Source organism: Hyposmocoma kahamanoa, unplaced genomic scaffold (genome assembly GCF_003589595.1).
Source record: "Hyposmocoma kahamanoa isolate Upper Pololo Valley unplaced genomic scaffold, ASM358959v1 78, whole genome shotgun sequence".
NCBI lineage: Eukaryota > Metazoa > Arthropoda > Insecta > Lepidoptera > Cosmopterigidae > Hyposmocoma > Hyposmocoma kahamanoa.
Genome location: NW_020653945.1, coordinates 4,027,628 through 4,039,370, shown reverse-complemented (window position 1 = coordinate 4,039,370; position 11,743 = coordinate 4,027,628). Strand labels below are relative to the sequence as shown.

At 34.7% G+C, this 11,743-nt stretch overlaps 1 protein-coding gene across 1 annotated transcript in view; it reads right to left on the bottom strand.

Moving 5' to 3' along the window:
- The window catches only part of LOC113233435, a 269,815-nt gene extending 258,748 nt beyond the window's left edge, over window positions 1-11,067 (bottom strand). The window contains exon 1 of the mRNA XM_026468570.1: window positions 10,685-11,067. The gene's annotated coding sequence lies outside the window, so the exon portion shown is untranslated. The remainder of the gene's footprint in view (window positions 1-10,684) is intronic.
- Between the last annotated feature and the right edge of the window lie 676 nt (window positions 11,068-11,743).

Sequence of the window (11,743 nt, the reverse complement as noted above, 5' to 3'; positions counted from 1 at the left end):
AAACGAAAAAAAAATTAAATTAAATATTACGTGACTACTTTAAAATGTACATCATTTATTGTTTTATCGCACGACTAAGTCGGTAGGCTATTAATTTTAGAAAATTACATTTTTTTTAAATGTTATAGGTATTTTTTATGAATACCATATTCATTTATGTTTTGTGAAAATACTCCACTAGTTATTAATACAAATAGAAAGTAAAAGAAAAAAAAATGTATACAGGGTTTATAAAACGCTGTGCGTACGCGGGCATTTCCCCAAAGAACTTTAAATTGCGCTTTACGACATTCACAGATAAATGTTGTGTGGTTAACCACAAGATGATCACACTACATTAAAATGTAATTCAAACACTCACATTTATTTTTCCTTCAAAAGTATATAAGTATTTAGAACAGAATAGAAAGCTTTATTGCACACAAAATAAAAACGATGACTATACAAAACATAGTTAGAGGTATAACCGGCAGACTTATTGCTAGACAGCGATCTCTTCCAGGCAACCTTACAAATTATTACGAAGTTCTAGATGCAGGGCAGTTCATGGTGCACAAAGCGGCTAAACGGTGTGTACATTGAACAGAATACACTCTTAGTATTTAATGTTATTATTTATTTCTATTTATGTATTAATATAATACACTGCCTTTGTGGTCGAACGGTTACCATGCCGGACTGCCACGCAGAGGTCCCAGGTTCGATTCCCAGGCCGGGAGAAATATTTGTATGGCCTACATTTATTTCTCTCGTGAGTTTGGGTGTAATTTGTGGTTGTCTATGTGTGTGTGCATGGCACCCGCGACTCAGGGTTTCCCTAGTGCGGGGCTATGTTGAGTGTGTGCGTTATGTTATATTATATTATTTGTATGTATACATATATCTACGATTTTGTTTTTATTAATAATTATTACGTAGTGTACTTGTGATGATATTCTTTGGTTGCATCCCTTTTGCATATCCCAAAATTGTCTATCCAAATGTTGCCTGGAAGAAATTGTTGTATAGCAATAAGACCGCCTGTTGCACATTAACTTACTATTTTATATTTGAGTTACTGTTTTTTTTTGTGAATGTAATTTTATATGCAATAAAGGATATTTCAATCATTCATTGATTAAAATTTACTAAAAAAATTTTTCGTTTATGTCGCAACTTTTATAAACACACCATTCAAAATGTATTGTTTCAAATATACTTTCGACTTAATAATTACGCAAAAGCTATACTAGTACTTTGCAAAATAAGATTAAATTACCTTAGCAATGGAAGCGTTAGTGAAAAAGACTGTCCTGTAATTTTTGTAAAGAAGAGATGACATCTCCAGTGACAAAGCGAGAACCACTTTCACTCGAATTCTGTTGTACATGTTTTCACTACAATAAAAAGGTAACTGGATACAAAGACAAAATTATTTAGATATATTTTGATCGTGTAAAAAATTGAGATATTTACGGGGTTACAACAACCTCGCAGGACAATAATACAAACATCATGAACTACAAACTTTTGTTTTATGATTTTTAATCATTCATCAGATTTTACTTTCGTATAAAAACTTAGATTGCTCTAAACGGCGATAAAGAGTTATCACCGTTTAGAGCGATCTATAAACCATTTAGGTGATAACTCTGTGCGGTAGCAAAAGAAAACACAAAACGCAGGAGCGGGGTTGATGGTCTCGGTAAGACCATTGTAAGACCTTGTATGTATGTAAACACTAATAAACACCTTATTGTATAACAAAACAAATTACAATTTTTGAAACAAAGAAATAAAACATTCGTGTACAAAGGCAAGCTTATCCCATAAAGGGATTTCTTTCAGCTAACCTTTGAATAATTGAAAGGAAGTTGGCTCTTGTGTCGGCAATAAATGTAATAAATCTTGAAATTGAATGCTACATACTCAATTAATAATTACAAGGATAAATTTACTATATCAAATTTACACACGAATACATAATATTAAGTAAATGATGATACATTAATACATATAAAATATATAGCAAATTGAATGAATAAAATACGACTATAAATAAATACTACCAAATATAGTTAAAAACTAAAAAGACTAAAAAGATTAGTAAATTGTTCATTTAGTAAATTGTTACGTATCGAGTTCTTAGGTTTTCGCGATTGATACACATAGGAAATTAAACTACTTTTCCAGATTGAAATCGCGTATATTTGTTTTTTTTTGTTTTCAAACAATCCAACGTTTCGGGCCCTTTACAGGTCCTATGTCAACCGTCAGTCCGCCGTGGCCACGGGACTTGTAACGAGCCCGAAACGTTGGTTTGTTTGAAAAAACAAATATACGCGATTTAAATCCGGAAAAACAGTTTTATTTCCTAAATTGTTATGTTTTGTAAAAAGTCTTGGTACAATCGTTGTTGTTTATGATGTTAGCAATAACTTTAAATCGCAAAGATCTGAGAGGCACTGCATTGCGCCCGTCACTCTCAGACATATTTGACAAGTCCCATGTGCCTGTAATTTCACCAGCACCCTACAAAACCGGAACGTAGTAAGGCTCATATTGCAGCTTGACGGCAGAGGACGACCGCTTTCACAAGGAGCTCTACTGCTACTAAAATCTGTGTTACATTATCATATCTGGGGGTCTATTCCCGTTTTTCGTCCGACAACCGTCCGAAACAATTACTGTGCAATAAATAATACTCGACAAAATTAAAAGACGCTTGATGCGAATGAAGCTTCATACTTGACATTGTCCTTTGATTTCGTCCAGTATTAATTATTTGACTGTAATTGTTTCGGACGGATTTTGGAAGAAACAGAGTAGACCCCACAGACCATAGACCGGTTACCTATCAGTAGTCCGAAATGACATTTTCCAGAAATAACGTTTGGTGGAAATTTCATAATCTCGAAAGTAATTTTGAGAGGTAAATGTTTTTTTCTTTTAAACCTAACTTAACCTAACCGAACCTAATCGTGTCTTTGCGATAAACATTCAACATATCCTGAAAGAACAACTGTTTCGTTATAATTCGGTTTTCGGTGTAATGAAAATTCGAACAAATGTTATTTCGGGCAAAAAAATTTGCGACTTTGTGATAGGTTACCCCATAGACCCCCTGATCTTACCATTCCTTCTTGACATATTTAACAGATTTTTTTAGATAACTACACCAATTACTTTTTCTCGCAACTACACTTTCACAGCTGTATTATATGTAGGAAATATTTTAGACATCTGCACCAGGAGAGCTTTTGTAAATAACCGAAACTCTGCTAGCGTCAGTAGATTAAAATTTCAAAGCACTCTCATGCTGCGACTCTCTAGCTTCACGTATCGTTTCATACTAAGTAATTACTACGTAATTTACTCATTGCCTTTGATAAAACTTTAAACGTGGGATATTTCCAAAATATAATTACAAGCTATCTCGTCTGTTTACCACACATATACCTCTGTCGTCTCCAGCACCACTCACATACGTCTAGGATACAAACACATGCCACGACTTGCCAGCGGTAGCATTTTGTTGTTCCAATTAGTTTTATAAATTTCAAGATAATTATAACATCATGGGACCTGTAAAGGGCCTGAAACGTTGGTTTGTTTGAAAAAACAAATACACGCGATTTAGATCCGAAAAAAATAGTTTCATTTGTTATGTGTAACAATCGTGAAAATCTAAGAAGTCGATATGTTATTTCTTATATTAATATAATTATCAACGATAACTATCAATGACAATTATCAATAACAATTGTCTATGATAATTATCAATGACAATTATCAACGATAATTATCACTTCGAACCCTGAATAACACATTATAACCGACAATTCTTTTTAATTTAACCAAAAAAAATTTTTGCTGCGACACCCTGTCGAAAAACCACGCATAAAAAATTAAATGGCCAAATAACCAAAACATGTCATTATTCAAGACTTAATATCCTTAACCTCAAACGTAACAAATTGATCGACAATCCATATACATATAAACAATAACGAGTTTGACGGGTATAACTTTGACCTGGTTTATTTACAATTGGGGTCTTGCAACTTTTATGCCACGTCCAAAAATAGAGAATGCGTTTACCAACTATATCCACGTTCTTTCAAGTATTTGGCGTTTACTCGTAAATGTTCTGATTATGGACTGAGTCAAAAATGGATTTTTAAATTGAATTTAATGATTTTAGATGTTATCTTTAGACTAGTTGCGTAATCGTACAAACGGCATACTGATGGCAGTCTGAAGGCTAGAAACAGACGGACTGCATGTCTGCAGTTAATACATGCAGTCGTGACTTCAACTGCAAAGTCGGCTGCTGTCGATGTGGACGATAGTCCGAGAACCAAAGCAGCAAAATGTTATTCTTAAGTTATGCTATTCTTAAATGGTATATTTGTGTCTGAAACAACTTGATTTTTTTTCAGTAACGATTACTTTATGGTTTAATCAACATAATGGTAAACCAAAGACACGGTTGGTGAAACTTTTCACGGCAGACTTATTTCCCGTTCGGACAGGTCTATAAAATATTTTGCTTTTTGTAATGGCACGTTCCTTTACAAAAAGTACTTTCCACCTGCTATTACATTTTTGATCGCAATGACACCCCAGAGTATAGGAGGAAATTACGGTTGTAATGAGTTTGTTGACAAATCAAACGGTTTCGATGATGATATGTTTACTTGCTTAATGAAAAGTAAAGTCAGCATTTGGGATCATAAATATTCTGAATACAGTGACAAGCTTCAAATAACATAATTATGTGATTCCATTTCGTCACCAAGAAATACGTATTTAGACTATTTATTTCCACACAAATTAGTTACATAAAAATAAAACAAGAGCACTTATTTAAAAAAAGCATTCAGATACCAAGTGACGGAACAAATAAGTCGAGGGCCTGGTGGTAAGCGACACGTCTCTCCATAACAGTTACAGTGCCACTGAAAGCTTTAAATCGCAAAGATCTGAGAGGCACTGCCACTGCGCCCGTCACCCTGAGACATAGGTTGACAAGTCACCGGTACCCTTACCCTTCAAAACCGGAACGCAGTGATGCACCATTACTGCTTGGCGGCACAAATAGATAAGGTGGCAGTACTTCCTAGGACGAACTCTTTCACAGAGAGCTATACTGCTACTATAAACCTGGCAATTATCGTCTAAATCCTTCCATCCTGACGTAACCTTGTTACTTGACATGTTCCAGTTGCTCAACAGACAATTGAATTAGCGAAGATCGATCGCAGTCACAGTTATTGAAAGTCTTTTTGTGTGTTGTTAATCGCATCATTGGCTGACTGGCACTCGCGGACACACACGTGTCACGTTGCTTGTTTGTCTTTATCCCGTTGTCATTAATGTTGACTTGCGTTGCGTTCCTTTGGTACATGAAAGAGTCCAGGGAAAGAATGAACTGTGAAAGTGGCCTCAAAACGTGTTATGGTGTTTTGTATATCTATATTATTAGACTTCTTCAAACGTTTTCAGATTTTATTACAAATACTGTCATTTGTATGGGTCTCATTTAAAAACTCCTGGCTTATAAAATTATACTCAAGAGAATGTGGTCATTCTTTCCTCGGACTCGTCGTCGACGGATCCGGTAAACTGTGCTTTCTGCATTACGAATCAGCCGTCGCTTATCCTGTTTACGAAAGGCTTTGACGCTCTGGTACGAAATTAGAACACCGTTTTTATCTTATGTCTAAATCCGTCTCTTAGAAGTGCCATTGAGTAAGGTTTTACCGCCATTTGTAAGTAAAAGTAGATGTATCTTGTTATTTCTGGTCATATTCATTTCATAATATTATGACAAAGGACAGAAAGGAAATGTTTCGATGGTTTGGTCATGTACTAAGAATGGGTGTTAATAGATTGACAGTACTAATTTATAGAGCGAAGGATGGAAACGTGGGGCAAGATAGACCACAACGCACATATCTCCTTAAAAAAAAGGTAGGTTAAAAGTACCTAGAATGGCCATGTACCATGCGAAAGAAATTTATCCGGAGCGTAAGGAATTGAGGTCTCTGCATACCGCTGGAATTCAGCCGAAATACGTCAACTGCTGGACAGAGGTCTCCCCCAAAGAACATCACAACGATCGGTCTTGCGCTGCTTGCATCCAGCGGATTCCCGCAATCTATCTTCACCAGATCTTCGGTCCACCTTGTAGGTGGTCTGACCAAGCTGCGTTGTCCGGTACGCGGTCGCCTCTCAAGAACTCTTTGGCCCCTTCGGTATCTATTCTGCGAGCAAATTGCCACGCCCACTGCCACTTAAGTTTTGCAATTCTTTGAGCTATGTCGGCTACTCTGGTTCTTTTGCAGATATCCTCTTTACTGATTCGATCGATTATCGATATATTCGATTCTTATACAACAAAATAGAAAAACAAAAGGAATATAGAAAGGATTCCATTGTCCTCTATTTTGACAACTCATAAAGATAGGTCCCAATGGGTTTTTGTTTATATTGGCAACATGCGATCTGTCCATAGACCATGAGCAGTTGTTTTGTTGAAATGAAATATTTATTCGCAGGCAAACACGGTACAAGATGTTATACAAAGTGTCATGAACACATGTTGCACCAGGTACTGGCAGGCAAATATTAAAATTAGATTTTAATATTTGCGTTTTTTTTTTCCAAGTTTTTTTTTCTTGTATTTCTGGCACTTCGCGGTTTGCGTTTGTGCCACAAATAATGCCTTAGAGGATGAAAAACAAAAGTCTAATAAGGCAGTAATCGGCTGTAATAAATAAAATTAATTTGTCAAAAAGCAATGTCAAAAAAAATGTTGTCAATGTCAAAAAAAAAATTATTTATTTGGCAAGTTAGGCTCGCCTGCCCTGTGTTGGACTTAGTACATCTTTACAATTTCTCCTATCTTTAGTCCCGTGGCGGTTCCTAAACATCTGTTACTTAGATTTTCGTTCAGAGTTTGTGCAAGTCTGGTTTCATAAGATTCACCCTTATAGGCTTTAATCATGCTCCTTATGTCTGTTTGATAGTAACGACTTTCAGACAATCATGGGTTTTATTCATTTTTGTAAACCATTTACCAGAGTTTTAAGCACTCCATTTTGGAATCTCTGAATTTCCAAGTTTGACATATGTAACAACAGTTTTGTATAAAAAATAATTTAGAACTAATGAATGAGGTTTGGTCGCAGACGTCACCTATTTAAAGTGTTTCATAATATTGCACAAAGGATCCATATCAAGAGATTAACTAACTATAGAGATAACTTTGTAAAGATACAGGATACTTTAGTTCAAGGCAAAGTTTACGCAATTAATATAATCACAACGTGAAATCACATATTTTATTGACTCTAGCAATTACATCCTCGTGATCTGACATTTGTACAAAGATAGAGAGTAAATACGATTATTTGTTGACATGATATTGATACGATTGATCTGTGTTAGCACATTACCGAGAATTGAAGCTTTGATTCTCCAAAATGTAGATTGTCTATTTATTTATGTTATCATGTCACGGGCTGGTTTCCGCAAGCAAAAACCCACTCAAAACACCCAAACCAGACTCAATTTAAAAAATAATTTCCCTACCAAGAATCGAATCAAGGCTCTCCTCGTCCTCGGTGTAAACCGCTGGATCACCGAGAATAAAACAAATAAATAACGCAAATAAATGCGTCGTCGATGAGAGCTTTTGATTCAATCCGTAATACAACTATATTTATTGATTTATTGTTCTGTGAGATTCTTTAGAACCCCAGGACGCAAAAAGAGGGGTTCTATAGTGTCAAACCAAAACAGTGCAAGTCCCAGACCAGTGTTTTATAATTTCATTACAAGAATCTTTCGATTGTTGTCAGGGGAAAAGAAAAATTGGGTTTTTTTTTATAGAAATAGCTTATATTGCTAAGTACAATTGTAATGGCTGGATAGAGCTTACTTTATCTAATGTGCAAAGCAAGTTAACATCATTCCTATGTTATTAACCTCAAAAGTTTCAAAAAACCGAAAAACAATTTTGCAGCCTTTTTGATGTTACATTGTTTTGGTTTGACAGGGTAGAATTATTTCATATATAAATAATATTAAGTTATATTAGATACTTGGTATCATAAAAAAGTGTGAAGTCCCCAAACCGCATAGGGCCAGTGTGGCGGACTATGGCCTAAAGTCCTCGCCTGAGAGGAGACCCGTACCCAATAGTGACGTGTACATAGGTTGATGATAATGATTAGATTTCTTTTTTAAATTAATGTTTGCACCAATAATTATCGTATTAGTAACCGTATTATAAGTGAACGTAATAATTACAGTATCGTAAAGTGATAACACGTTGAACCAACCTGTACGTGTAGTCTCTGTAAATACATGAGGTACAGAACTACAACGTATAGAAGTTAAATAGGTAAGTATAATTACATAGAACCGCTTGAACGTGACGAATGAACCCATTTTGATAACAAATTGGGGCTTGTTATACCAAGAATAATCTAGGATGATCCCTGTCGCAATTCATAAAAATCTACGGGCAATTATACGCAATGATAGGCAATGAAATATTATGTCCGAGTTATTATTACTGTTTTGGAACCTATAAATTAATAATATGGTAAATGTTATTTGAAAATTTCAAAAATATCTGTTGAAATTGCATTTGAACAATAGTTGTGTGTTTTATGCGTTCAATATAATATAAAACATTTCACACATCTATAATAGTTCAGAATACGTCAGAAAAATAAAACTTTAACATAGAAATTTTGCTACAAAAATGAAATATGCTTAAAAATCTATCGATTTTACCTCATCCCTATGACAAACGTCAATTTATGTGTCATGTAAATTGAAAAGAAAATGCATCTTTTGCAACGGAGGCAATTCGGATAACAAGGTGAAGCTATAAATAACAAGACCACAGATGGGGTAGAAGGCTGTTTTATTTGATTACACTATATATAACAAAATTTTCACCATACTTGCTCTTAATAATATGATTGCATGGTGGCTAACTTCACTATAGTGCGCCAAATAAAACCCTCGGGCCTTTTTTCTTCCCATTACAACCATAGCCCATAAGGAGTTTTTTTTTATTTGTTGTCGTGCTACAGGTTGTTAGGTCAGGTTCAAGTTCAAGCAAGGAAGTTACTTAAGTTCAAAATTAAAATATTCTCTTAAAATATTAATTAACCAGAAAATTAATAGGAATTCAGCCACATACAACTTAAATACCATTATTAAGAATTTCCTAAATTATTTAATTTTAATTTTTTTAATTTAAACTCGCGTTTGCACTCAAATAAAGACAAGCCAACAACTGACCTGTTTCTATGTCTCCGTATATTCCGAAAATATTCTGTATTTATTGTAATAAAGACAATAATCTCTAACAATGGCTTGCTGTTCCATTCGGTGGTGTGGGGAAAACAGCAAAACATTTAATTACAACACAAACAGCATCAACGTTAGTTAAATATTAAATATGTAATTTTGCCATTTTCGTCCATTACAGCAAAGCTCAACCTAACTGGTCGATTTGAAATGAAACAATTGACAACACCCGTCAATTGTTTCGAACTCGGGCTGGCCAATCGCAGTTGTCACGGTAATGATATGGCAGAATAGTTTTCAAACAAATGAAATGACATTTCGTCTCTATTTTTGGTTATATAATCGATGCTCTGTACCCCAGTCTCCGCTTGACTGGTAGAGAACGGCATTAAGCCAGCCAATTTATACTATTTTGTGTGCAATAAATACATCATTACACAGCTACAAAGTGGTATTTACATGATCTCGCGAAACTTCATATTTTTAGGCTTTTTTGTCATAAATTTGTTGAGTTTCGGTTGAAATATGCTATTGATTTGACATGTAATGTTAAAGACAAAAAGGCAAATCTCTACTTATAAAGAGAAACCCGAAAATTTGTAATTTCCTTAATTGTAAGCAAATTTCAACTTTTCGCTGTCTTGACAAAAGCAAAGTTTTTGTAGGGAAACGAAGTTTGCAAATATAAAAAATTATTTTATGATAGAACCAATTAGAAAATGAAACCCAGAAACAAAAATCGTGTTACTATTGTAAAATTCTTCCGGTTACTTTTGGCTGTCTATAACTAAATATAATAATACCTCCTCCTCTAAGTTTGTAACCCTAGAACTATGATGGAGATAAGACTTTAATCAAACATATTCCGTGCCTATAAACAGCTTACCAAAAGTTATTATTAGACGTGAAAAAATGTAAATTTAAATAAATGTGAAAAATAATTGTAAAACAATTAATAATTTATTTATTTATTTAAGAACGTTTAACCACGCTAGGTGTCAGTTTATAACGTTTCGTGCAATTGAGACTCTTTTGGATCCTGCAGTCAAATTTAAATTCTATAATAAGAAAGAGACCCAGAATCCCTTGTCTGAGACCGGGTAATTGGGATGGTCATCTGGCACATTATTAATTATAAATGAGGGTAGGAATCGTTCTGCCGAAATAATTTAAAGGTAAGCAGTTATTCCGGTAAACAATTCAAAAGTCGACCCGTGCCTAATTTCTAGCCGACCCGTCTATTTACAACTAAACTAATTAAGAATAGCCTACTAAGCATGTCAGTCCGTGATTATTATCTAACATTTTATATATTTGTGCTCGTTACCTATAAAGTATTTAAAAAAACTGTAGGCAGATTTTTACATACCTGCTAAACTCGCGCGCCTTCCAAACTGCGAGCGAACTCCAAAAATAAACAAGTTCAATGCCGAACTAGAATCCAATTTGACACAAACCAACAAAAAGACACCGTTTACAACACTGAACCAGGTTTTCCGAGCGATAGTGAACAATGAGTACGAAACTTTTAAACCAACAACAAAAATTGCAACACAAGTTTGGACCATAAAAATTATAGTCCAACGCACTACTACTGATGAATTTATAGATGACAATTCGACTTTTACGCTGTTTTTGTACAAGTAAGGATAGAACGGGGTACTTTTAAAGCGGGTTTACATTGTTTCTAGTCACGATCGTGGCGAAAATGACAAGCGTCGCGCGACGTGTGACTCCGAACGCGATTGTAACTGGACTGGGGATAGGTAAAAATGGCGGTGGCTGACTGGCGCTGGCGAACGGCGCGGTCAAAGATCATGCACCACTGCACAGGTGAGAAGAATTCGATAAAGCAGGAAATTAAATCTCTGCCTAATTATCGCTGCTTAGAGTAGGTTGGTGTCTTCATTAGAACACAATCTTTTAAGTAACAACTAAGTATTTTTTTATTCATCATATTTTGAAATTTATAAAACATAGAAACGCTGATGTTAGCGTTTTTAATTAGACAATCAAAATTTATTAATTATGCAAACATTTGTGACTAAACTTAATGTCATGTAAAACTTTAGCAACAGATATTCTTAAACTTAGGTATTGGGCCATCACTTGTTGAACCTTCTGTCAAGCATTCTGGTCTGTTTAGACGTAAGAGATCTTTGCAATAAATCTAATTCAACCGCTTTAAAACCCTTAAAGAGGTTACCATAAATTTAAACAAATACCATTGCTATACGTTTTGCTGAAACTACCGAGAAACAAACTAGTAACTAAAGTGTAAGTTTCTCTGCTATATTATAGGCCCCGTTCCATCTACAATTGTCGTGAAATCTTGTGAAATAGAACACAATGGAGATACTTTGCCAGCTTGAAATAGAGTTCTGGAGAATACACTAACATAATAAATTATATTTTTTACATAATACAA